Here is a 25203-nt window from a genome sequence, read left to right on the forward strand (position 1 = left end):
CATATATACACTACCAAATGTAAAATAGATAGCACAGGGAGATAAGCTCAGTGCTTTGTGACCACCTAGAGGGGTGGGATAGGGAGGGTGGGAGGGAGACACAAGAGGGAGGAGATATGGGGATATATGTATATGTATAGCTGATTCACTTTGTTATAAAGCAGAAACTAACACACCATTGTAAAGCAATTATACTCCAATAAAGATGTTAAAAAAAAAGATTACACACACACACAAAAATTTACAAGGCATGATAAAAGATGAGAAAAACACAGTCTGAAGAGCAGGAGAACCAGACTCAAGCAGTAGAACCAGACTCAAATATAGCAGAGATTTTGGAAGTATCAAATAATTTTAAATAATTATGATTAATATTTTAAGAGCTCTGTATGGTTAGTTTTATACGTCAAGTTGGCTAGGCTATAGTAGTCAGTTATTCAATTAAACACTAATATAGGTGTTGCTGTGAAAGTATTTTGTAGATGCAGCTAACTTTCATAATCGATTGACTTTAAGTCAAGGACATTTTCCTTGAAAATGTGGATGGGCCTCCTCCAATCTATTAAAAAGACTTAAGAGCAAAACTGAGGTTTCCCTTAAGAAGAAGAAATTATGTCTCAAGACTGCAGCATCAGCTCCTAATCAAGTGTTCCAGCCTACCAGTCTACACTACTACACTACAGATTTCATACTTGCCAGCCCCCAGAATTGCATTAGCCAATTTGTTGATATCTTTCTCTCTCTCTCTCCCAGCTGTATATATTTCTTTTAAGAACCCTGACTGATACAGGCTCTAATAAACATAGATAATCTGCAAGAATACATGGATACTGTAAGCAGTGAGATGGACATTCTAAGAAAAAAACAAAAGGACCTGCCAGAAATTAAAAATCCACTGTAACAGAAATGAAGAATATCTTTGATGGGTTCATCAGTAGACTTGACATGGCTGAGAACAAAAGCAGTGAGCTTGAGTATAAATCAACAGAAACTTCCCAAACTAAAAGCAAAAAGATAAATAAATGAAATAATAAGTACAGAACATCTAAGAACTGTGAGATAACTGTAAAATCATAACATATGTGTAACTGCAATACCAGCAGTAGATAAAAGAGAGGAAAGGGCAAAATAAATAGTTGAAGTAATAACACCTGAGAACTTTACAAAATTAATGACAGACACCAAACCATAGATCCAAGTAGCTCAAAGAACAACAAACAGGATAAAACAACACAACACAAAACCTATACCTAAACATATCATAGTCAAATTTCAAAATACAAAAAAAGAGAAAATCTTGAAAGAAGCCATACCAGGGAGGTTGAAGGGTAATGGTTACCCTTAGAGGAAAAAGGATAAAGGATAAGAATTACAGCAGACTTCTCATAAATCATGCAAGCAAGAAGAGAGTGGAGTGAAATGCTTTTTGGATTGAAAGACAAAAACAACCAATCTAGAATTCTGTATCCAGAAAAATTATCCTTCAAGAGTGAAGGAGATCACCTCACACCTCAGAATGGCTCTCACACCTCAGAATGGCTATCATCAAAAAGACAAGAAATAACAAGTGTTGACAAGGATGTGGAGAAAAGGGAATCCCAGTACACTGTTGGTGAGAATGTAAATTGGTGCAGCCACTGTGGAGAACAATATGGAGGCTCCTTAAAAAATTAAGAATAGAGCTACAATACTATCCATCAATCCCACTCCTGGGTGTTTATCTGAAGAAAACAAAAACAGTAATTCAAAAAGATACATGCATCCCAATGTTCATAGCAGCATTATTTATAATAACCAAGATATGGAAGGAACCTAAGTGTCCATCAACAGGTGAATGGATAAAGAAGATGTGATACACACACACACACACACACACACACACACACACACACACACACAGGAATATTACTCTGCCATAAAAAAGAAAGGAATCTTGCCACTTACAACAACATGGATGGACCTAGAAGGTATTATACTTAGTAAAATAAGTCAGACAGAGAAAGACAAATACTGTATGTTTTTACTCATATATGGAATCTAAAAAACAAAATAAATGAGCAAATATAACAAAACAGAAACAGACTCACAGATACAGAGAACAAACTAGTGGCTACCAGAAAAGAGATGAGTGGGGAGGGGGCAAAATAAATGAAGGGGATTAAGAGGTACAAACTACCAGTTATAAAACAAATAAGTTACAAAGATGCAATGTACAGAACAGGGAATATAGTCAACATTTTGTAATAACTTTGTATGTTATGTAACCTATAAAAATATTGAATCTCTGTGTTTTACACCTGAACCTAATATAATATTGTAAGTCAACTATACTTCAATAAAAAAGGGAACAAGAAATTAAAGAGTTTCTCAGGCAAACAAAAGCTGAGGCAATTCACCATCAGACCTATCCTTCAGGAAATGTTAAAATATTTTTTTCAGACTGAAGGAAGATTACATAGGTCAGAAACATGGATCTACAAAAAGAACGGAAGAGTATTGTTGAAGGAATTAATGAAAGTATAATAAAATCTTTAATTTTTCTTACTCTTGATTGATCTAAAAGATAACCGTTTAAAGCAATACTAGTAACAAAGTATTAGGAAATTACACATATGGATAAGTGAGTGAATGACAGCAACATCACAAGGAATGAGAGTGGGGATTGGAAACACATTGTTATAAGATGTCAGTACTACATGTGAAGAGAATACTGTTATTGGAAGGTGTACATAAATTAGTGAAAGGGTATACTGTAAATTCTAGAACGACAACTAAAAATTCTTAAGAGGTATAATTGATACTCTAAGAGAACAGATAAAGTGGAATCATATAAAATGCTCAATTAAAACTGGAGAGGGCAGAAAAATAAGCCACAGGCAACCAGTAGAAAATCTCATTACAAACATGGTTGACATTAATCCAAATGTATCAATAATCATGTAAATATGAATGGTTTAAGCATATCAGTTAGAAGACAGATGTTGCCAAAATGGTAACAAAACAAGACCCAACTACATTGTGTCTACAAGAAGGCCACATTAAACCAAAGTCTGTTTGGTTAAAAGTGAAGGTGGGACTTCCCTGATGAAGCATTGGATAGGACTCTGCACTCCCAATGCAGGGGGCCCGGGTTTGATCCCTGGTTGGGGAACTAGATCCTACATGCATGCCACAACTAAGGGTTTGCATGCCACAACTAAGGAGCTGGTGAGCTGCAACTAAGAAGCCCGCCTGCCGCAACTAAGACCCTACGCAGCCAAATAAATAAATATTTAAAATAAAGTAAAAGTGTGAAGAAAGATATACCATGCTAGCCCTAATCAAAAGAAAACTGGAGTAGCTAAATTAATTTCAGACAGAACAGACTTGAGGACAAGGGACATTATTAGGAATAAAGGAGGAGGAAACTACATAATCACAAAAAGGCCAATTCTCCAGGAAGATAAAATAATCCTGTATGTGTTTGCACCTAACAACAGAGCATCAAAATATGTGAGGCAAAAACTGTTAAACCTGAAAAAGGAAATGGACCCATCTACTATTATAATTAGAGACTTCCAAGGTCCTCTTTCCGGGCTTCCCTGGTGGCTCAGTGGTTGGGAGTCTGCCTGCCAATGCAGGGGACACGGGTTCGGGCCCTGGTCTTGGGAGGATCCCACGTGCCGCGGAGCGGCTGAGCCCATGTGCCTCAGCTGCTGGGCCTACTCTCTGGAGCCCACGGGCCACAACTGCTGAGCCCACGTCCCACAACTGCTGAAGTCCTTGCGCCTAGAGCCCGTGCTCCGCGGCAGGAGGGGCCACTGCAATAAGAGGCCTGTGCACCACAGCAGGGGGTAGCCCCTGCTCGCTGCGGCTGGAGAGGGCCCGCGTGCAGGAACGGGGACCCCACACAGCCAAAAATAAATAAATAAAATAAATAAATTTATTTTAAAAAACCAGGTCCTCTTTCCAAAATTGATAGCTCAAATAGGCAGCAAATCAATAAGGACGCAGTTGGCCTGAACAGCACAACCAATCACCTTTATCTAACTGACATTTACAAATACTCTATCTAAGACGGCATAATATGCATTCTCCCCAAGCTCGCATGGAATATTCATCCACAAAGACCACATTCTGGGCCATAAAACATACATTAACAAATTACAGAAAAGTAGAAATCATACACAGTATGTTCTTAGACCACAAATGAATTAACCTAGAAATCAAAAACAGAAAGGTAGCTGAAAATCTCCAATTATTTGGAAACTAAACGATATATTTCTAAAAATATTTGGGTCAAAGAGGAACTCTCAAGTGTAATTAAAATATATTGAATGAAACAAAAATGGAAACACAGCTTATCAAAATTTGTTGTATGCAGTGAAAAGCAGTGCTTAGAGCAAAATTTATGGCATTAAATGGAAAAGAAGAAAGAAAAAAATCAACAAGCTCTAGTATACCTTAGTATACTAGAGAGAGAAGAACAATTTAAGCCTAAAGCAAGCAGGAAAAAAAAAAAGAAATAATAAAAATGAGAGAAGAAATAAATGAAATTAAAAACAGAAAAACAATAGAGAAAATTAACAAAACTTAAAGCTGATTCTTTGAAAAGATCATTAAAATTTATAAAACTGTCCCAAGCTAACTAAGAAAGAAAGATATTGGACACAGTTTATCAATATCAGAAATGAAGGAAGGTTAATTCCTCTCGACTTCATGAACATGAAAAAAAATAAAGAATTACAATAAACAACCCTATACTTACAAATCTGAATATTTAGAAGAAATGGATCAATTCTTTGAAAGACACAACTATCAAAATGTATGCAAGAACAAACAGGTATCAAATAGGTAACAAATAGGTAAATAGGCCTATTTCGATAAAAATAAACTTGTTCTATGAAGCCAGTATTACCCCAATATCAAAACAAGAAGACTGAATCCAACCATGTATAAAAGCAAATATAAACCACGACCAAGTGAGATTTATCCCAGGTATGCAAGAATGCTCAACATTCTAAAGTCAGACAAGTAATCCATCACATCAACAGGCTGAAGAAAAAAAATCACACAACCCTATCATTAGATGCAGAAAAAGCATCTGACAAAATTCTCACCCATTCATTTTAAAAAACCATCGGTAAACTAGGAATAGAGAGAAACTTTCTCAATTTAATAAAGAATGTGGGGCTTCCCTGGCGGCGCAGTGGTTAAGAATCCGCCTGCCAATGCAAGGGACATAGGTTCGAGCCCTGGTCTGGGAAGATCCCACACGCCACAGAGCAACTAAGCCCGTACGCCACAACTACTGAGCCTGTGCTCGAGAGCCCACACGCCACAACTACTGAAGCCCGAGCTCCTAGAGCCTGTGTTCTGCAACAAGAGAAGCCACTGCAATGAGAAGCCCATGCACCACAACGATGAGTAGCCCCTGCTTGCCGCAACTAGAGAAAGCCTGGGTGCAGCAATGAAGACCCAATGCAGCCAAAAATCAATCAATCAATCAATTAATTAATTTTTTTAAAAAAGAATATGCAGCAAATCCTACAGCTAACATCATACTTAATGGCGAGAAAATGGATGCTTCCTCCTAAAATCAGGAACAAGGTAAGCATGTCCTCTTTTATCACTCCTAGTCCACATAATACTGGAAGTCCCAGCTAGTTCAGTAAGATAAGAGAACGTATACAGATAGGAAGGGAAGAAATAAAACTGTCTCTATTAGTGAGTGACAATATTCTAGCAGAAAATTCCAAAGAATGCTCAAAAATATTCCTGAAGCAAGTACAGCAAGGTTGCAAGATATAAGGTTAATATACAAAAGCCAACTGCTTTCCTATATTCCAGCAATGAACTACTGAAATTAGAAATTAAAAAACAATATCATTTACAATAGCTCCATAAAATAAAATACTTAAAAGTAACTCTAACAAAATATGTATGGGACTTTTATATAGAAAACTATAAAACATTGCTGAAAAATTCAAAGAAGATCTAAATAAATAGTTATTTCATATTCATGGACTGGATGACTCAATATTGTTAACTTGTCAACTTTTCCAAACTTGATCTACAGATTCAGTGGAATCCCAATCAAAATCCAAACAAGCTATTTTGTAGCTACCTACAAATTGATTCTAAAGTTTATATGAAAAGGCAGAAGAATCAGAATAGCAAACATGATACTAAAAAAAAAAGTCAGAAGAATGACACTACTGAACTTCAAGACTTACTACAAAGCTATAGTAATCAACACAGTGTGACATTATTGGTCAAAGAAAGGATACATGGATCAGTGCAATAGAACAGACCAACACAAATATAGTCAACTGATCTTTGACAAAGGAGCAAAGGCAATTCAACAAGAAAATGATTTTTTTTCAACAAATGATACTGGAACAACTGAACATTCACATGCAAAAAAAAAAAAAATTGACACACACAGACCGTACACCAACATTAAATAAAGATGGATCATGGACCTAAATATAAAATGTAAAACTATAAAACTTCAAGAAGAAAACATAGACTTAAATCTATGTGACCTACAGTTTGGTGATGCATTTAGATATAATACCAAATGTATGATCTCTAAAAGAAAAACAAATGCCAAGTTAGACTTCATTAAAGTTAAAAAATTCTTCTCTGCAAAAGACACTGACATGAGAATGAAAAGACAAGCCTCACACTGACAGTAAATATTTGCAAAACATATATAAAGTACTTCTGTCCAAAATATACAAAGAACTCTTAAAACTCAACAATAAGAAAATAAAAAATTTAAAAATGGGCAAAAGGGCTTCCCTGGTGGTGCAGTGGTTGAGAGTCTGCCTGCCAATGCAGGGGACACGGGTTCGTGCCCTGGTCCGGGAAGATCCCACATGCCGCGGAGCGGCTGGGCCGGTGAGCCATGGCCGCTGAGCCTGCGCGTCCGGAGCCTGTGCTCCACAACGGGAAAGGCCACAACAGTGAGAGGTCCGCGTACGGCCAAAAAAAAAAAAAAAAAAAAAAAAAAAAAAAAAAAAAAATGGGCAAAAGATGTGAACAAACATGTCACCAAAGAAGATAAACAGGTAGCAAATAAGCAAGTGAAACGATGCCCCACATTATTTTCCATTAGGGAACTGAAAATTAAAGCAACAATTAAATCTCTCCACACCTATGAGAATGCCTAATATACAGCAAATACCAAGTGCTGACAAGGATTCAGGAAAGTGGGACTCTCATACATTGCTGGTGGCTATGAAAATGTGTAAACACTCTGGAAAACTGTTTTTAGGGTTCCTATAACGATAAACAAGTTTACCAAAAGACCTAGCATTGGTACTGCAAGGTATTTACTCACCTGATGTGAAAACTGGTCCATACAAAGCTCTGCATGCAACTGTTTGTAGAATACCTATTCACAACTGCCCTAATAAGAAACCTTCAATGGATGAATAAACAAAACGCAGTACAAATAATGGGATAGCATCCAATAATAAAAAGAACTATCGATAAACATGGGTGAATCTCAAAGGCATAATGGTGAATGAATAAAGTCAGTTTCAAAATGCTGCATATTGCATAATTCTATGTATATAACATTCTCGAAAAGACAAAACTACAGCAATGGAGAATATATCAGTGGTTGCCATATGTCAGAACATATTAGGGTTTGGGAGGGTGTGGCTATAGAAGGGCAACAAGGGGGAGTTCTTGGGATGATGTATCCTAATTGTGCTAGTGGTTACACGCATCCAAACTGGTGTTTGAAAACTCACAGGGCTGTATATCCAAAAAAAAAAGTCAATTTTACTGTATATTAATTTAAGAAGTCAAATAAATTACTAAAAATGATATATATTTAGTAATTTACAGATATGTGTGCATAATGTTAAAAACCAAGCAAGAAGTCCTAAACTAAGAGTGAAACGATTGTCAAGAAATGCATGAGGATGGCATTAGTAACTTGTAATATAACATTATTTGGAAGGGGGGGCGTGGTTACACCGAGAGGGTGATGTGAGAGTGGGCAGAAGGCAGTGGGCCGGCCTTGGCATCAGAGAGAGGAGCCGTCCGAAGTTGTGGTGTGAAAATACTTTTAAGAGGAAGGCAAGAAATGGGGAAAGGTCAGAGAACCGGTTTAAGAGGCAAAGGGAGCAGCTTCAGATGAGATGTGATGCACTGGCCCCGAAGCAGGTCTCGGCAATGGAGCCGAGACAGGATGGGTGGGAGAAAGTTTGGGATGCTGAGGAAAAAAGCGTGAGCAGAAAGCAAGAAATGAAGGTGGGCGCAGACAGTGCGAGGCAGGCAGACGGGCAAAGGAAGGTTAAGCAGGGGCACCTGGAAGAGCTAGCGCGGGCGAGAGGACGCGGGCGAGAGCTGCCCCGCGCTCTTCCCGGAGTCCGGGTCTCTGCTCGAGTGGTTGCCGCGAGCACGCACGCTCAGAGCCGGCCGGCAGGGCGGGGGCGGGGTGCGCGCACGTCCACGAGGGGAGGGGGCGGGGCGCGGCTGCGGCCGGTGACGTCAGGGGGCGCGCGCGGCCGCGGGCGGAGCGGAGGGGCGCGAGGGGCGGAGCGGAGCGCGGGAGGAGGCGGGGGTGGAGAGGCCCCCGGACCGCGAGCGGCAGCTGGGGAGGGGGCCGCGGAGCCGGAGCGCGAGAAACAGCTGATCCGATTTTCCTTAAAGCGAGAGAAAATGGAAGTCGGGTAGCGGTGACTGAGGCGCTGCGGGCTGGCTGAGCGGAGCGGCACAGCGCGGCAGGTGAGACGGCGCTGGCCGCGGTGCTGCCGGTGGCGGTGGGGCCGGGGCCGCGGTCCCGGTAGGTGCGCGGTCAGTCCCAGCGCGGCGCCGGATGCCTCCGCGGCTTTGCGGCGGGGCAGGTGGGCGCAGAGGCCGGGCAGCCCCTGTACCGGGCCGCGAGGGCGCGGGGGTCGCGGGCTCGGCGCGGGGCTCGCCGGCGCGTCTGCATTGCGGGCTCGGCTCTGGACCCCGCGGCCGCCGCGGCCACCGGCTCCGGCCCGGCGCGGGTCTCTGGGCAGGGCGCGGCGCTCTCGCTGGGTCGCTGACGGTGTCTCCTCCGGGCCCCTGAGCCATATGCACTGGAACGTGATGACAGGCGCGGGGACACCGGCCCCTCTGTCCGTGTGGGCGCGCCGGAGTCCCGGGGCGCCAGCGGACGCCCGGGCACGGCCCGGCAGCAGCGCGTGAGGCCGCCGGCCGGTTGCCCCGGCTGCGTGGGCCACCGCGGCCCGGTACGCTGCTCGCTCGTTCCACTGGGTCTGTCTGGACAGCGGGCGAACCGTTAATGCAATTTGGCTGTGAACCCGGAGGCCTTCCCTGGTATCTTCTCACTGGAGGGGGGGAGATCGCATCTGCTGTGCTCTAAGTGCTCCTTTAAATTCGGGAGATGTCAGTGATGTCATCATTAACAAAAACTTTCCTTCATTGGACACAACCACCCAAGCGCACCCTCCTCCCGTGCAGCTCTTGCAGCCTTTTGAGACTCTGCCACAAAATAGATTTCCCTCTGCTCTGTGAACTCACCAGCCTTACACAGGTGAAAACGGTTTTTATTTTTATTTCTTGACTTGAGAATGAATAGATTCGAGAGTGCCTGGAGGGAAACTTGTTAGATCCCCACGGATCTGGGAATCACTTCATCCACATCACAAGGATCCAGGGGAAAGTCATGCATGACACTTAAGTGGTTATTGACTGACTTTATCTTTATGATTGAAAGTGAGCGGTGAGATGAAAAATTTTAAAAGACATTATATTCCAGGTGGCAGATGATGTGTTCAGGAAAAGGTAGACAGTGTGGCCTAGATCTTGAAGGGCCTTGATTGCTTCAGGAAAATCTGCGGGTCTTCTTCCTCTCCATCACCTCCTCTCCCTGCCCCCCTCCCCCCAACTAGGATGGGCCTGGGAGCAGCTTGCTCTGGAGAAAGGGGTGACAGCTTCTCTGGGGCCCTGCCGGCCTTTCCTTACCGTAGCAGCTGTGCGGCCCACCAGGTTGAAGGCCAGCTTAACATCTGAAGAGGGTTGAGAGTGCAGAGGCTGGGACCTACCTGTATGGCACACAAAGTTCTGGGGAAATTTCTCCTCCTAAATTCGAGCAGCGTGTCAGCCTTATTGTGTGTGTGAGTATTCCATTAGTACTGACTGTAATGAGAACAGAAGTAAGCAAGTTCCCAAGACAGTCTGTATATCTACTTAAGCCTATCATATCAAAAGGATATTCAGTAAGGGACAAAAATATTGACATTCGTGTATTTAATAATTAATGACTCTTCCTCATTGGTTCAAAGAAGCATGCCTTAAATTATTAGTGTGGTCATATTGGGTCTGTAAGGAATTAAATACCACAGGCCATGAAAAAGTTTGAGTCTGGTCAGGAAGATAAGCTTTCAAAAACTCTGGATTGGTGGGAAGAAAACGGGGAAGCAGAGCTTCACCTTAGGCCTTGGCATTCAGGCTGACAGTAGATGGAAACCATTGCATTATGGAGTCTTGCCTTGTGTGGGTCTCAGCCTGAGTCCTGTGTGGAGGCCCTCAGCCCTGGTGGAGGACAGCATAAAAGTCACCAAAAAGCTGAACTGTCTGTTCTCCCCTTGTGGAGAAGGGGAGGGGCATGTCCCTCTGAAGCAGCCATGTGTGCATGGCCTGTCACCTCCTGAAGGTGCCAGATTTACTCACAGTGGCAAGGCTGCGTGAGACAGGAAGCCCTGTAGCGGAATTGTCTCCAAATGTGCATCTTTTCGTCTTCTCCGCGACTTTGCCCCTGCTGCATAACAGTTGCTACTTGACCTCTTAAGTCATTGGCCGAGATTTTTTCTGTAATTGAAGTAGCGTCAGTCCTACGAAAATTGGTTATTAAGGCTCTGAGCTATGAGCTCTGGCCACATATCCTTTTCACTTGTAGACCTGTGAAAATATTCATTATAATGTTTCTGATTTAACTCACTGTAGTACTCGTGAAAATGCAAATTCAAGTGTTCTCACTAAATCTTGAGATAGTAATCACTGATTTCCTAAAACATTTCAAAAACCCTTACTTTAAAGCTTCTTCATCCCCTTTTTATGGTTAGAACATCACATTTTCTGATTCTGGGAAGCCGTAATTGCCTTGGCTTTTCTTTTTGTTCCCTTTGGGTGTTAAGGTCATTTAATTCCTGTTTTAGGCCCAGAGAATAAAGGCTGAGTCAGCTCCCGAGGGGCCAGCAGGGGGCGTGCTAAATGCATCTTGGCGGTCCTCTACCTGAGCCACCTTGGGAAAGGATGAAGGATCCCCAAACTGGGGGTCTGTGCGTGTGTGCCCCGCGTCTCCATGTGCCCATCGCCCAAGGAATGGACACTGAAGGAAGCACATGCTTTGAATAGCCAGAGGTTATGGCTTCCAGAATGGGTCTCCCTCCGTGGGGCAGAGAGATTGCTTTAATGGCTCCACGTCTTTGGAGAGTGATGGTTGGTCCTAGTCAGAAGATTCAATGCCTTCTCAGACCACAGAAGGGAGAGTGTTGGCTTGGGGAGGAGCGACTTGGCCTCATGGAACTCCTGCCTACATCCTGGTCCTGGTGAGGGCGTGATAGTGCCGGCCAGGATAGCCAGTGGAAATGCCCACCATCCCCCAATAATGCTTTCTTTGGGGTTTGACAGCTACTGACTTAAACCCCAGGACTCTGTCAGTGGCACCTCCCAGGGGGTTTATTTGCCTGCCTTGCGAGGGTTATTGGCCTCAGGGTTTCTCTGATGGAGAAATGCAAATGTTTAATCCCTCTGTGTGTCTTTACCTGAAGAAAATGAAAACGGGAGAAAAGAGGCAACTGTGCTTTTCACTTAAATGTGCTTAATCTGATTTTAAGTGTGTGCCATGTTATTCATCAGAAAGTTCCTAGTGAGTCTAGAGAGGCGAGCTCATGCGGGGAGGGTTGTCTTGCCAAGGTGAGGGCGAGGTGTGTGTGTCCCAGGGCTTGGATGACCATCAAGGGGTCTAGTTATGGTGTCCTCCCCAGGTTCCTTGTGGAGCCCAGATGCTGAAGGGAGAGATCACACCTTGAAGGGAATAAGTCTTCTACTAGACAACTGTCCAAATGCTATGACTGGATATTTCTTTGTATTTCTTGTTCTGTTGAAAATGCATGTAAATCAGACTATTGATTTCAAAGGGGCAAATGGAAATTGTTTTCCAGCTTTGTGCCTCTCTTGGAGCACTTTAAAGGGCTACAGGGGAAGTGCCACTCAATTAAAAGACAGGTGGTACCTGATCCTTTTGGAAGCTGTCCATCCCTGAGGAGGAGCACAGAATATCCTACTCAGAGGGAATCCTGAGATCCATAGGCATTTGAAAGGAAACAAAACATGCTGGTTCCTTTTTATGGTATATCTAATTTGAAAATATTTTACCCTTGAAACTTGGAAGCAGAGTTTCATTTGCCCTTGGCAGACTGCTGCATCCCCCAAGCAGTCTGTGTGTCAGACCAAGAAAAAGATGACATTAACACAGATGTGACAGGTGTGACAGAGCAGGCCAGGAAGGAACTGCCTTCTCTACTCTTTGGGGATGGAGTTCCTTACCATTCATAGTAACAGAATGGGTATATGGGTTGAAAACAAGTCTTTCAAATTCTGAAAATGAGACACAGGCTGATGCTGCTGTATTACCTGCCCATGTTGTCGAGGTGTGTTTAGCTGGCTGGTTTAGACACAGTATCTCATGGTGGGAGGGAGGGCTCTGGTAAAGACTGGGATTAAGAGGGAGTTGACCCTGCATTTCCTCCTGCATCGGCCACAGCCAGCCACCCTGGACGAGGCATGGCACCGTCATGCTCTAGGCTGCTCATGAGAAAAGGAGAAAGTTAACCTCCCGTGTCTCCAAGGCCTTATCTAGTAAAATTGCAGGATCCCACAAACCCCTAGTGCTTGCTATTAGATTTCTGCTATCCACCATCTCACATTCTGAGAAGTCAAATGTACATTCATGCTAATGCAAGTTCTAAATACATCTCTCTTGCTTTAAGTAGATAAGTCTAAAGTAAATTCATTTTCTGGGTTTGAAAGATCTTGAGTTTCTCCTTGCAAGGAACTATCTGTTTGAGCTTAGTTTATTCTTCCATAGTTTTCCTTATAAGTGTGATGGATATTTGATGTCTGAGTGAATATGCATGCATAAGATGCAGTCTTAACTTTTAGGAAATTTAAAAGGAGAACGCTGAAATTCATTTTCTTTTCTGCTCAGTGTTTCATTCAATTGTTTTATTAGATCAGCAGAGTTTCACATGATGCTAGGGATGGGTGTGAACAGACCACCAACCCATGCCTCTGTGAGATTCAGTTTCTCCGTTACTGAGGTGAGTTTAGGAGTGGATGTCCTGGTGCTGCCCCTGCCACCTTGAGCCTTGCTACCGCTGTGAAGACTCCAGCTTTGCTGCCACTGGGGCTGACGCACCCGTGATTTACCCAGATTATCTCTGTGGTTCCATTTTAAAATTGTCTATGACATGGGGCTCCCCTGGATATTTTTTTAAATATTTATTTATTTATTTATTTATTTATTGTGTGCCGGGTCTTAGTTGCGGCACGCGGGATCTTTGTTGCGGCATGCAGGCTCTTTTTTAGTAGTGGCACGCGGTCTTCTTAGTTGCGGCATATGGACTCTTAGTTGCGGCATGCCTGCAGGATCCCCAACCGGGGATCGAAACCGGGCCCCCTGCATTGGGAGCACAGAGTTTTACCCACTGGACCACCAAGGAAGTCCCCCTCCCCTGGATATTATAGGAAGCTTGGAGCTGGCCTGGCATGTCTGCACTGTGGAAGAGACCACATGATGGACTGTGTCCTGGGATGTGATGTGCCTCCTGCCCTGAAGGCCACCCCACATCCCAAGACTGAGTCAGTACCTATTCATATTGGGTGTCCAAAGACCACGTTCCATTCCATTTCTCCACAGTTCCTGTAATGATTATTTGAAGCTTGGAGAATATGTGTATTATTGAAATATGGGGCAACACATTTGCATGTGTAGTTTTTCATGCCTTTAAAAAAAATTGTTGAACATCCAAGGTATGTATCGTTCACTTTTTATTTTTTTAATTGAAGTATAATTGATTTACAATGTTGTGTTAATTACTGCTGTACAGCAAAGTGATTCAATTATACATATATATATGTATATATATACATTCTTTTTTAATATTCTTTTCCATTATGGTTTATCATAGGATATTGAATATAGTTCCCTGTGCTATACAGTAGAACCTTGTTGTTTATCCATTCTATATATAATAGTTTGCATCTGCTAACCCAACCTCCCACTCCATCCCTCCCCCAACCCTCCCCCTTGGCAACCACCAGCCTGTTCTCTATGTACGTGATTCCATTTCTGTTTCATAGATAGGTTCATTTGTGTCATATCTTAGATTCCATGTATAAGGGATAATCATATGGTATTTGTCTTTCTGACTTACTTCACTTAGTATGATAATCTCTAGTTGCACATTTTTTCTTTTTAAAATGTATTCATTGGAGTATGTTTTACCAATCTTTTAAATAATATCATGCTGTCTCTTGAAAGAATCATCCCTGAACAGAAAAAAAAAAAAAAATGGACAAGTTGCCAGCCAACTTGGACGGGGTGAACAGCTGTGTGACCCTGGGCGCAGTCCCAGGTGGCCTCCCAAGAGGAGAAGCTCTGCTCTGGCTTCGCGTAGGTTTGGGGGGAGGAGCAGGTGAGAGAGTGTGCAGTGAGTCCTTCAATTCTAAAGAGATCAGTCGTTCCAATAAAAGGAACTGGAGGCAGAGTGTGCCCACCTCACTTACCGCGAGCCCGTTTCTCTCCCTTAGTTTTCTTAGTTGATGGTTTTACAGTTTGCACTTGATTCAAGTCCTAGCTTCAGTGAACTTGCTTTAACTTTTTTTGTTGAGGAAGAAGGAGGCATGGGTAAGAAGGATGGAGGGCCTTCTTTGGCCTAGTGATTCTTGTTGTTTATCTGGAATTGTCAGCCAGTTCTGTTAAAACAGGCTAAAGGAAGTTCCTCCAAGTCAGAGTAGACGCCAGACCCCCTGAGAATTGGGCTGCATCTCCTACCTCTGGGGTGCTGCTGGGCATGTGAATAGCAGGCCCCCCAGGGCTCATCGGATGGATCGTTACAGAACACACTTTCTTACTCTTGGAGCTGATGAAAGATTAGTCTTTTACATGGAAAACTAGGGGGGTGAAGGAGAGGAAAGAGAAAAGGATTCCAGAGGTGGGGTCTTGCCAGTCCCATGTCAGTGAGGGTCAGTGACTGTGGCCTGAGGCCCCGCCAGCATGGGCGGTCTTGGCATTTACCCTTGAGAGAGGTGTTGGTCGGCCTGGTGTCCGCACCACTCTCCCCACCCTGAACGAGCCCCCTGGCAGGGCCTGCTGCTGTTCTTGGAGCAGGTGAGACCAAGGGGCATCCCTTGTCATCGGTGTTAAATGTGGTGCAGGGCAGAGAAGTCTCTGTGCCTCCTGAGGGACGTCGCAGGCCCCACGGGAGGAAGTGGCTCTTTTGCAAGCCCCGTCACTTATTAGGTCATGTGAAATCTCTGTGGCTGACTGTTTCATATGGTACCGTGGCTACGCAGTTTTTGGTAGGCAAATTGAAAGGTCGCACTGGATCTCTTGGAAGCCTGTGGCCTGGACTTGCAGGAATGGGTTGCACTTTGTATCCACGTCTCTTGATTATTCTGTTTGTACAGTCTGTCTGGTCTGAGGTGCTGTGAACTGGGCCCTAAGGGCCCCCTAGTTCGAAGTGGCTGGCGGACTCCGGTTGTCAGGCATGCCGTGTGCAGTCAGCCTCCATCTCCCCAGGGTCATCTGCCCTAACTGGCCGAGGCTGACAGCGTTTCCTAAGGTTTCTTCCACCCAAGTTCACTTACCCCATGAACAGTCTGGATGGCACTGTGTTCAGAAATGCATTATCACATTATCGTGTAAGGCTTCTGGGGCTTGGGAGGGGTGATACAGGCAAGAAATTCCACTGCTTCATGTTAGGGGTTTGTTAGAAGATGCTGTGTTGCTGCATTTAAATTAGGAGCTACAGTGGAGGTTGCAGACACCACAATAAAGCGAGTCACATGAATTTTTTTGGTTCCCCAGTGCATATAAAAGTTATGTTTACACCATCCTGTAGTCTATTAAGTGTGCAATAGCATTATGTCTAAAAAATACATATACCTTAATTTAAAAATACTTTGTGGCTAAAAAATGCTAACCATCGTCTGACAATGCAGGGTTGCCACAAACCTTCAGGTTGTAAAAAATGCAGCATCTGCGAAGCGCAGTGAAGCAAAGTGCAATGAAAGGAGGTCTGCCTGTACTAGTCCGTGGGGTGACCGGAGGTCCAGGCAGGAAACGTGGCCGTGGCCATGGCCATGAAGGAGCATCTGTGTGTGGCCCCTGTGGGCTGAAGGCCGGGCTGGGCCTGCTGGGGGAGACTCCCAGCCTCTGGCCCAGGTCCCCACCTTTGGCACCTTTCTAGTCCTCTGTTTCACAGGTGAGGTGGAGACAGATAGCTGCCTGACCTCTGATGTCTCATTCAAGTCCATGATTCTGTGCCCAGTAATTCCCTCCTTCTCTCCAAGTGCTGACTAATCAGGGGAAAGAAAGCCCCATTCATTGCTGGGAGAGAGCAACTAGGGAAAATTAGGCGTCTCTTAAAAATATTTGTATCCATTTTTCAAGCTGAGGAGAATACAGAGCATTTTAAGAAGGATTTATAATTAGAAATGGATTGTGTGGTCAGCATCCCTCCTTCTGACCATGAGGCTGCGAGGAGAAGGCTGTGCTGTGGCCCCGTGTTCAGAACAGGCTCTCCACGCGTGTTTGTGAAATGCAGTTACTAGTCCTGTGGGAATTAAAATTAGAAATTTAATTATTCTTTCTAGAATTGTTTAGCTCCCATGAGTTCAAAAGTGTTATAGTTGAGAATGTGGCTCATGTCAGATCTGACACATTTTCAAACTTGAGACCCCAGTCTGGCACCGTGCAAAATAAAAAAAGCCTGGATTATTTACCGATTCACCATGATGTGACACACCACAGAGTGTCCGTTCTCTGGGGAGGTGTAGTTTCACCTTCTCCGTATATGTGTCGCAGACACTGTGTGCAGTCTTAGGGAATATTAGCTACATCTATTTGATAAGGCAAATGACTGTACTCCGGATTTTTTTTTTGTTTGTTTGTGGTACGCAGGCCTCTCACCGCTGCGGCCTCTCCCGCCACGGAGCACAGGCTCCGGATGCACAGGCCCAGCGGCCACGGCTCACGGGTTCAGCCGCTCCGCGGCATGTGGGATCCTCCCGGACCGGGGCACGAACCCGCGTCCCCTGCATCGGCAGGCGGACCCTCAACCGCTGCGCCACCAGGGAAGCCCCTATTCCGGATTTTTAAAAACCCTCCTCCCCACCTCCCCTTTCCCCATCTGGGGTTATGGAGGGGCCTTGAAGAAAGAAGCAGTCTGCATCATCGACGCTCAGCCGGGACGTGGGACCCCTGGGGCTAATGCTTCCTCTAGGCCTCCCTCCGCACCCTGACGACTGTGCGGCCCACTCTGGCCCCCTGACCAGCACTGCCCTCCTTCTGCCTGACACGCCTCTCTCCTGGGCTCGTCCCCCTCCTCTGGAGAGTCCTCAGGGGGCTGCTGGACCCCTCCAACCTCACCCCTGAGCAAGATCCCTTCCCACCTGCCTCCCTGTTATTTCAGTTTGGCAAGAGGATAAGATCTACCCGACTTCGCCTAACAGAGCAGAACCATGACGCCGTGATGGACAGGTATTGAGTGGGAAAACGATGCTTTCTGGATAAAGTACTGCTAGGAAATTTTTTTTCTTTTAAGAAATTAATTAACCTTCTCTGTCAATGTCCCCTCTCGGTGTTATCTCTGCTGCAAAAGTTGCCCAAGAAGGAACCGAACCACTGTACCCGTGATGATAAAAGTGGGGGTTCACGATTCAACACTGCTGCCTCAGCAAAACAGCCCTTTATGAGCGTGGAAGGTCTGTGGTCCTTCCCCTCCCCCCCCCCAGCTCTGGATGAGACCAGGTGTGGGTCCCTAGAGGGAGCTGAGGGTGGGCATTACTGAGAACAGACTTGCAATCAGTATTTACCCTCTGGGTAGGGCGATGCCCAGGGCACCAGAGAGAGGGAGAGTCTAGTGTTTGAGGGTGTGTTTGGAGCAGTCTGGAGACCCAGACCCCTCTTCCCCAACCCCAAAGTTTGCATTCTTCCTGTCACACTCTTCCTAACAGGGAGGAAGAGAGAAGCAGAGACATTTTCCGAGCAGGAGGGTGTGTTGGCCATCTACTCCCCAGCATGATGGAACAACCTGTCTAAATTCACAGAGCTGCCAAGCCTGCAGCACGGAAGACCAGGTTCCTCATGTTCTTCCCATCAGTTCGTTGTGTTGCCCAAGAGATGGGCAGTGACATTTTGCCCCGAATTCCTGGTGGTATTCGTGGACCAGTGGGCAAAGGCATGAGAAAGCACCTCTTGCATGGGTGTTTGGTTGCCCCAGCAGCACACCTTCCCCGAGGGTCCTGGGTGCTGGCCCAGGCTGAGCATGAGTGACATAAGGAAAACTGGGGCGCTGCATGATCTCTGGGCAGCTACCAGGCTGGAGGGGAGTCTGCACGTGAGGCATCACATCGGCGGAGCACAGCCAGGCAGGAGTCACACTTCCTCCATGGTGGACAGGTGGGGTGGGGGCCTCCACCACCCAGGCACATTCTCCAGGGAGGCAGAGCCCTTCACAAGTCCAGGTTGGGTTTCTTCATCTAGATATGAGGCTGTACTTTGTAAATTAAGACTATACAAATGTAAGAAACTGTTTTGAGGTTTTTGTTGTTGTTATTGTAGTTACTTTTCAGAAGCAAGAATAAAAACCTGGAGGAAATGTAGAAAGAGCCTAAGTCATTTGGAGACATGTAGAATTTGCATGAAGCTGTTAGGTGGTTCCCGGGTGGTTCACAGAGGAGAATGGCCCCCAGACGTTTGCTGCTAGCCCAGGAGGCTAGAGCTAGACTCATGGGCTGTATGCAGGCAGGGCTCAGCCACGGTCAGGCTGTGGGACTTTTCGGAGGGACCCAGCAGGCCTGAGGCTGCGTGCCCATTCCCTGGGGCTGTGCCATATCCTCCCCAGTGTGTTTCCAGGCACTTGGCCCAGGTTAGCCCATGAGTGTCTGCTGGATGGGCCCCCACATTCAGGGCACTGAGTGGAGTGGGTCCAAGTCAGGCCCCTGCTCTGACCACCAGCTGGCCTTTCACTTGCTCTGCACAGCCACTCCCATGGGGTCCTGCATCCCCAACGTGTTCTGCTTTCCAGAGAGTGCACAGGGGAGGTTGTAGGCACCCAAGTGCCTGCAGAGGAGCCCCTGAGTGCCCAGGCCAGTGGGGGGTGGGACACTGCCATCCCTGGGCCCCCTGGGGGCACGGGTATGGGAGAGGCTGTGCTTTGGGGTCAGACACACTGTGTTCTGTTTCCATGGTGCTGCCTCCTGCTGTGAGTCCCTGGCTGGGTCAGGTCATCTCCCAGCCACTGCGTCCCTGCAGGTGACAGCAGGTCCAGGGGTACCTGTCGGTTCTCTACAGCTTCTCTCCAGGCTCCTCTCCCCTCAGGACGGAGCCCTAACCAACTGGGCGTTCATTCCTTTTCAGCAGGGTTGGGAAGAGACCTGCCCCATCGCTGGGGACCTCCGGGAGGTGTCTTACTGCCCTGAGCCTCTGTTCCCACGTCTGGAATGAGGGGGAGCCTCATTCCATTCGCGGGGTTGATGTGAGGACCACAGAGGCTGGTGGACAGGTGCTTGTGTTGAGATCAGAGAGAGGTCACCCTGGAAACAGAGGAGACTCTCTGAGAGCTCCAGAGCGAGTCACACCAGCACCATCTTCCTGAGTTTGTGGGATGTTCTGGGATACAGAACAGCCTGGAGCAGGAGAGGGCAGTCTGGACCCTTTGGACATTCATCGGAATTCACTGTGCATTTTCCTTTTTAGGGAGCAAACCGGAGGATCCTTCAAACCTTTGTCCACTGTGTGTCATCGATGTTCATTTTTTAATAGACTACTGATGAGTTTAATTGATGTGGGGGGGAGGGAGAGGGGAGGTAGGAGAACCTGTTTGTCTGCACTTTGCTCTTGGTGTTTTGAGCATAAACCATTTGTTTTGGGGACACTTTTTGTAAAACACGATCCATAAGAAATACTGAAATCTAGAAAGACAAAGCTAATACAGAACTTGCCACATCCTGTCCCCAGCCCTACAGAAAGGTGGGAGGGCAGGTATTACTCCATAGAAATAGGGACATACGAGTTTTTGCCCTTTCTCCTTTGCTTATTCAAGTTTCTTAAAAAATGAGACGGCCAGTATGTGCACAGGCTAACAGAATTCAAGTAAAACAAGAATATATAGTAAAATGTGAGTCATTTTCTTATGCCAGGCCCAGTCCCTCTCTCAAGAGGCCCTGCTGTTAATTGCTCCTCTGTACCTTTCTAGAAATATTCTGTGGATGCCCAAGAATGTATATTTCCTTTTTTCATGTTTAAACACATAGGAGCATACAGTGTCCATTGTTCTCCAGTTTCCTTTATTCTCACTTAATCATGTTGGAGATTATTACATTTTTTAGACTGTCGTATGTGCTATTTAAAATAAAATGTACTCCATTGTATATATGTGCCACATCTTCTTTATCCATTCATCTGTCGATGGACACTTAGGTTGCTTCCATGTCCTGGCTATTGTAAATAGAGCTGCAATGAACATTTTGGTACATGACTCTTTTTGAATTATGGTTTTCTCAGGGTATATACCCAGTAGTGGGATTGCTGGGTCGTATGGTAGTTCCATTTTTAGTTTTTTAAGGAACCTCCATACTGTTCTCCATAGTGGCTATATCAATTTACATTCCTACCAACAGTGCAAGAGGGTTCCCTTTTCTCCATACCCTCTCCAGCATTTATTGTTTGCAGATTTTTTGATGATGGCCATTCTGACCGGTGTGAGATGATATCTCATTGTAGTTTTGATTTGCATTTCTCTAATGATTAATGATGTTGAGCATTCTTTCATGTGTTTGTTGGCAATCTGTATATCTTCTTTGGAGAAATGTCTATTTAGGTCTTCTGCCCATTTTTGGATTGGGATGTTTGTTTTTTTGATATTGAGCTGGAATATTACTCAGCCATAAAAAGAAACGAAATTGAGTTATTTGTAATGAGGTGGATGGACATAGAGTCTGTCATACAGAATGAAGTAAGTCAGAAAGAGAAAAACAAATACCATATGCTAACACATGTATATGGAATCTAAAAAAGAAAAAAAATGGTCATGAAGAACCTAGGGGCAAGACGGGAATAAAGACACAGACCTACTAGAGAATGGACTTGAGGATACGGGGAGGGGGAAGGGTAAGCTGGGACAAAGTGAGAGAGTGGCATGGACATATATACACTGCCAAACGTAAAATAGATAGCTAGTGGGAAGCAGCCGCATAGCACAGGGAGATCAGCTCGGTGGTTTGTGACCACCTAGAGGGGTGGGATAGGGAGGGTGGAAGGAAGGGAGACGCAAGAGGCAAGAGATATGGGAACATATGTATATGTATAACTGATTCACTTTGTTATAAAGCAGAAACTAACACACCATTGTAAAGCAATTATACTCCAATAAAGATGTTAAAAAAATAAAATGTACTCATTTAAATTTTATTTAATTTAATAATGAAGGATTTGCTGAATTTAAACTTAGTGTCTTCTATCTTGGAGTTCCCAGCATGTTCCTTCCCTGGGCTGGGTGGGCCAGCCAGTGATAACCATAGTCCCAGAGTACGTAGTGGCCGGCCCCTCCCAGGTGGCAGTTCCTGCAGTAGGGCTGGCCCATGAGCAGGAAGTAGTGTCCCTCTGTCCACTCCCTGCCATGTGGGTTAGGCAGGTGCTCAGGAGGAAGAATTGACTGGGGAGAAGCTATAGTCTCCATTCAATCCCTGTAAAGTTAGGGGGAGACTATGAAAGATGTTTGCCAGCTGCCTTGACTGATATCAGTTCAGTTCTGCTTTGAAAGATGACTAGAGTGCATGCCCACCCTTCTTTCCCCCACCCTCCCATTCCTCCTGTCTTGCTTTTTATGTCACCATTGCTTACATGGTCTAGACACATACTATTTGCCCCCTCGTAGGAAACCTCATTTTCCACAGTTACATGGTCTTCGTGCTACATTTAGATGGATCACACAGTACTGGTCCTTTATCTGTAATTTTTGAGGAATTCTCAAGGCCTTTCTTTCAATTCCTCTTTCAGTTGTTGGAGTTCATGATAGAGTTTCTTGGTCATGATCCCCCGCTCTCCTCTCGAATGGCTCATGACTCCCAGTGGAGAATTTTTGCAAGCTTCAAAATATCTCTTGCCTGAGTATAAAACTCTTGAGTCACACTCTTTCCTTTAAAACTTTATAGAAATATTTCTGTCTTTTAGCATTGAGCATTATTGTGAAGATATTTGAGCTCAGCCTGTCTTCTGCCTGGATGTTCATATGATTTTTTTGATTCAGTAACTTCTCCAGGCTGTTTCTGTATGCTCATCTTCTGTATCACTTTCTTTTAAACCGAACACAATATACCCTATCATCTGACAAAGACAAGTCACTTTATCTATGTAGCATTTCCTCTGGGTCTTATATCTGTCATCTCTTTGATAAACTTGATATTTCACATCCTTTGCCATTTCATTTGCTTGTGTCTTTGTTTGGTTGATTGTGTTTATTCTAGTTTTTTGTTTTTTTGCGGTATGCGGGCCTCTCACTGTTGTGGCCTCTCCCGTTGTGGAGCACAGGCTCCGGATGCGCAGGCTTAGCGGCCACGGCTCACGAGCCCAGCCGCTCCGCGGCATGTGGGATCTTCCCGGAGCCGGGCACGAACCCGTGTCCCCTGCATCGGCAGGCGGACTCTCAACCACTGCGCCACCAGGGAAGCCCTATTCTATTTTTTAATGGCTTATAATGTGGTCATCATCCCTAGCTCATTTATTTTCTTTTTCTCCATTTCTTTCCCAAGCTCTTCTTCTCCTTCTGTTGGTTCTCTTCTTTGATTTTTAAAAATCTTTTTAGGAGAGTGTGGTAGGCAGAGTAAAGGCCACTCAAAGATATCAATATCCTGATGTCCAGAACCTGTGAATATGTTGGGAGAATTGGAATTGAAAAAAGTAAAATTGAATATGAAGTGAAGGTTGCTAACAAGCTGACCTCAAAGTAGAGGGATTATCCTGGGTTATCCTGAGTGGACCCAGTGTAATCAGAGGGTCCATGAAAGTGGAAGAGGGAGGACCAGAGAGGCATCAGACTGGTACTGATGTTGTTGGCAGCAGGAAGCCATGAGCCAATGCATGTGTGTGCCCTCCAAGCTGGACATGGCAAGGAAAAAGGGGCTTCCTGCGGTGGCTGGAATCATGACTCCCAAAGACGTTCATGTCCCAATCCCCAGAACCTGGGAATATGTTATTTTATATGGAGAAGGAGACTTTGCAGATGTAATTAAGTTAAGAATCTTGAGATGGGGAGATTGGCCTGAATTATCCATTGTGGGCCTGATGTAACCCCAAGGGAGGCAGGAGGGGCAAAGTCAGAGCAGACCTGACGCTGGAAGCAGAGGTTGGGGGATGCGGTTCCTGGAAGGGGACCACCGGCCGAGGAACCAGAGCAGCCCCTAGAAACTGTAAAAGGCAGGCGCACATTCCCCCCGGAGCCTCCAGAAGGAACACCATCCTGCAATACTTTGGTTTTAGCCCCGTGAGACCCATTTCAGAGGTCTAACCTCTAGAACTGTAGGATGATACATTTCTCTTGTTTTAAGCCACCAGGTTTGTTGTGATTTGTTGCAGTAATAATAGGAAGCTTACAGAGACTGTGAGGGGTATGTTACTAAAAAAACTCTTCTCCTATTTCCTTACGAGGCTTTCCTCTGGGTCTGCCCGTGCTTACCCTCCTCCCCCACCCTATTTCTGTGCCTGATTCCAGAGCTGGTTACTTGGTGACTTTAGTCAGTTCTTTGTTGAAGAATAGGATGGGGGTGCACTTCATTTCAAGTTTGTGGTCTGGAATACACTCTCTCCGAATACATTTCCTTTGCCCAGCCGGAGGGCTGCATTCCCCAGATCTTCATGTATAAATTGGGCATTGCTCCTAGCAGGTCTTTGTGCTTCTATCCCATAGTTGCTGCCTGTTTCTCTCTGTGTATGAGGCCAAGTCCACAGGCCACGGTCTGCTCAGTGGCTCTGCTCCCATGTCTATGTGATCCTTCGCAAGCAGCCATCTCAAGGTCTGTATCTCCCCAGGGGTCAGGATGGGGGCTCTGGCTTGCTCTGTGCGTTCCTGGTTCCATTGGTCTGGTCCACCCAGGGATTTGTGCTCTCTGCTAGTGTCTGTTTTCCTGATTTGTTGAAAGTGGAATATATTTCTCTTTCTAGTTCTCTCTCTCCGTTTTCATTGTTTTGGGGGCTTTCAAAGCAAGCGTGGAGGAGTAAGCCAGTCCCTGGAAACTGCTGTCTGGTGGATGGTGGTGTAGATGCCTAGGGATCTTGCTTATAATCTTTGGGGAGCTCCTTGTGCTTTGAGAGAGAGGAATGGGGTCGCCGTTTCTCTTGGGGGCTGGGCATTGTTTAGCAGTTGTGACTTTGTGGTTCCTTTTCTAAGAAGAGCTTTTGTTTTACTCCAGAACATGTTTCCATAAAAGCCCTTCGTTTAGATTAGACAAGCTATTGTACAAAGATCTGGCCTTTCCGAGGGCCCCCAGGCCTCCCCTGCTAGCAGCCTGGGGGAAGGAGGCAGACAAGTGCCACACTGGATATCTGACCCAAGCCTCCCTTACCTCTGGGGCCTGATCCTACCCCTGCCACACCCCAGCAGCCTTGGACTCACTGCCTGTATCTCAGAAATCTATGTGGCTTTTTAGACGTTAATCAATAAAGCCTTGAATGAACACTTGCTGCTTTAATCACTAATGAATATTACATTAATGCTGTAATCCCTAAACAGTAGAATAGCCTCCAGTGATTGCCATGTGTTTTTCCAACATTATCTGGTTTAAATTTCACAGACATCCTGTGAGACGGGTGTCACCTTTCGTCCCCACTTGCCCGCTGAGCCGGTCTGGGGGCACCTGGAATGCCATTTGTCTGTCTTACGAAGCACAAGCTGCCTTCACAGTTGACCTGTTCCTTTACAGCCAGGA

General features: G+C 45.3%; 1 protein-coding gene across 1 annotated transcript in view; it reads left to right on the top strand.

Moving 5' to 3' along the window:
- Positions 1 to 8596: 8596 nt before the first annotated feature.
- The window catches only part of OTUD7A (OTU deubiquitinase 7A), a 382271-nt gene continuing 365664 nt past the window's right edge, over positions 8597 to 25203 (top strand). Inside the window, exon 1 of the mRNA XM_079912986.1 lies at positions 8597 to 8727. The gene's annotated coding sequence lies outside the window, so the exon portion shown is untranslated. The remainder of the gene's footprint in view (positions 8728 to 25203) is intronic.

The sequence above is a fragment of the Stenella coeruleoalba genome (genome assembly GCF_951394435.1).
Source record: "Stenella coeruleoalba genome assembly, chromosome: 2".
NCBI classification, from domain to species: domain Eukaryota; kingdom Metazoa; phylum Chordata; class Mammalia; order Artiodactyla; family Delphinidae; genus Stenella; species Stenella coeruleoalba.